At 41.1% G+C, this 2,609-nt stretch overlaps 1 pseudogene; it reads left to right on the top strand.

Moving 5' to 3' along the window:
* Positions 1–1,557: 1,557 nt before the first annotated feature.
* LOC102959398 lies at positions 1,558–2,215 on the top strand (annotated as a pseudogene).
* The last annotated feature ends 394 nt before the right edge of the window (positions 2,216–2,609 follow it).

The following is a 2,609-nucleotide window of genomic DNA, read 5'->3' as shown; positions in this document are numbered from 1 at the left end:
GCCATTAAAGTTTGTGCCCTGCAAAGTCCTCTGTTCTTGACAAATAAGAACTATTTTCACCCTCATAGCAAGCCTAATGGAAAGTGTTATTACTATACTCATTTTACAGAGAAGGAAACTGAGGCATGGCATGTTAATTACCTTGAACAGGGATCCACAAGTGTCATTTCAGAGCTGGTAATAGAAACCCGGCACTGTGGCTCCTGAGTTGATGACTTTAACAGCTATCCTATGTCACTTCTCAACAAATTCCTGATTTTAATGGAATTATATATCTGCTTTGATATTTAAGTGTGTCTTCCTATTATCTCCTTATGCTACTTCCTTTTATGTTTGACCATAGTGAGTCTGCTTCTCTGGCCTGTTTTTAAGTCCTATACCAATTCTACCCTCATCTAGGGGGTGAGGGAGGGAGATGTCTATTGGTTGATTTCCCTGCTAGTGGTGAATTGCATTTCTGTTCCATTGCGTACCTGGTAACTCTAGGTAGGAGACCAGCACTGTGTATTTTAAATTGTCGACTGCTGAGCATTTTGTGTTCCTTTAAATAAAGTTGGGCTTTGTTCTTTGATGTCATTACTTGGGATATTCATGCTTAGGAAGATTGTTTTGAATATGTGCTAATGGGGACTGGAACAGGCTTCAGTCTGTATAGAATTTGGCCCCATTGCTGAGGCAATACCCTGTGAGGGCTCTATCTCAATCCCTTTGCACTTGGGGTCTTTGTAGTCTAACTGCCTGGGACACAGATTCTTTCTGGCCTTCAGAAAAATGCAAATAAAAACCACACTGAGATATCACATCTGTTAAAATTGTATTATCAAAAAGACGAGAGAACAAGTGTTGGCAAGAATGTGAAGAAAAGAGAACCCTTGTGCACTATTTATGGGAATATAAATTGATGCAGCAACTATAGACAACAGTATGGAGTTTTCTCAAAAAATTAGAACTAGAAATACTATATGATTTAGCAATCCTACCTCTCAACACTTACCCAAAGTAAGTGAAAACAGGTTCTTGAAGAGATATCTGCTTTCCCATGGTCATTGCAGTATTATTCACAATAGCCAAGATATGGAAATAACCTGAGTGTCCATCAATAGATGAATGGATGGAGACGTGGGGAATGGGTGTGTATATATAACATTCCATTGTACATATGTGGACTCACAGGCATGGGCAGATCTAACCCACTTCACCCATGGCCAGGACTGGAGCACCATCACCCAGGCTCAGGGTCCCTCCATCTATCCCCAGAGCAATGTCCTCTGTCCAGTAAACCCCTATAAAGAGCTTTAGTCTGAACACCAAAAACAATATATGTGGGGTTGTGGGGTTAAGACACAAGTGGTAGTTCTGAACAAACCCTGCCCCCATGGGATCAATGGAATGTTATTCAGCCATGAGAAAAAAAGGAAATCCTGTCATTTGTAACAACATGGTGAAACTTGAGGGCATGATGTTAAGTGAAATGTCAGAGAAAGACAAATATAGTGTGATGTCACTTACACATGAAATCTAAAAAAAGCCAAACCTCTCTTGTGCAATGCCACCAAAATGATGTTCAAGTGTTTTATAGAGGTTGGCCAGGTGGCCTACATTTCCTTTGGCCTTCATGCTGGGAGGATGGTCCAGATTATAGATGCTATTGACCAGAAGGGGGCTTTGGTTGATGGACCTTGCATTCAGGTAAGGAGATATATTATGCCTTTCAAATGCATGGAGCTCACTGACTTCATCCTCAAGTTCCCACACAGTGCCCGCCCAAAGTACGTCGGACAAGCCTGGCAGAAGGCAGACACCAGTAGGAAATGGGCGGCCATGGGATGGGTCAAGAAGATTAAAGCCAGAGAAAGGAAAGCCAAGATGACAGATTTTGACCACTATAAAGTCATGAAGGCAAAGAAAAGGAGGAAAAGAATAATCAAACTTGAAGTTAGAAAGCTACCAAAAGCAGCTGTCCTGGAATCTTCTCCTAGAAATGTACCCACTGCTAAGGTTGCAGCTGGAGAAGTTGCTGCAAAGTTTCCAGCAAAAAAAGTTTGCCGCTACAGGCAAGAAGGCTGCAGTCCAGAAGATTTCTGCCCCATAAGCTGCAGGCCAGAAGGCAGCGCCTCCAAAAGCTGGGAAGGGTCAGAAATCTCAAGCCCAGAAAGCTCCTGTTCCAAGGCATCTGGCAAGAAAGCAGAAAAGCAGAAGAGGCGATTATAAATAACTAATAAAGGTTCTTTTTGACACATGCACACACAAAGACACACACAAGCCAAACTCCTAAAATGGTATAAACTTCTGGTTATAAAAAGAAATAAGCTTGGGGGAATCTAATGTACAGCATGATGATTATAGTTAACAGTACTGTATTATATACTTGAAAGTTGCTGAGGGAATAGATTATAAATGGCTGACAGCAAAAAGAAATAGTAGTTACTTGACATGACGGAGGTGTTAGCTAATGCTATGATGGTAATCATTTTGTAATATATGTGCATGAAATCAACATGTACACTTTAAAACTTTTTTTAACATTCATTTTTGAGAGACAGTAACAGAGCATGAATGGGGGGAGACAGTAACAGAGCAGAGAGAGAGGGAGACACAGAATCAGAAGT

This window comes from Panthera tigris, chromosome B1, assembly GCF_018350195.1.
Source record: "Panthera tigris isolate Pti1 chromosome B1, P.tigris_Pti1_mat1.1, whole genome shotgun sequence".
Lineage (NCBI taxonomy): Eukaryota > Metazoa > Chordata > Mammalia > Carnivora > Felidae > Panthera > Panthera tigris.
This window is presented reverse-complemented; position numbering and strand designations above follow the sequence as displayed.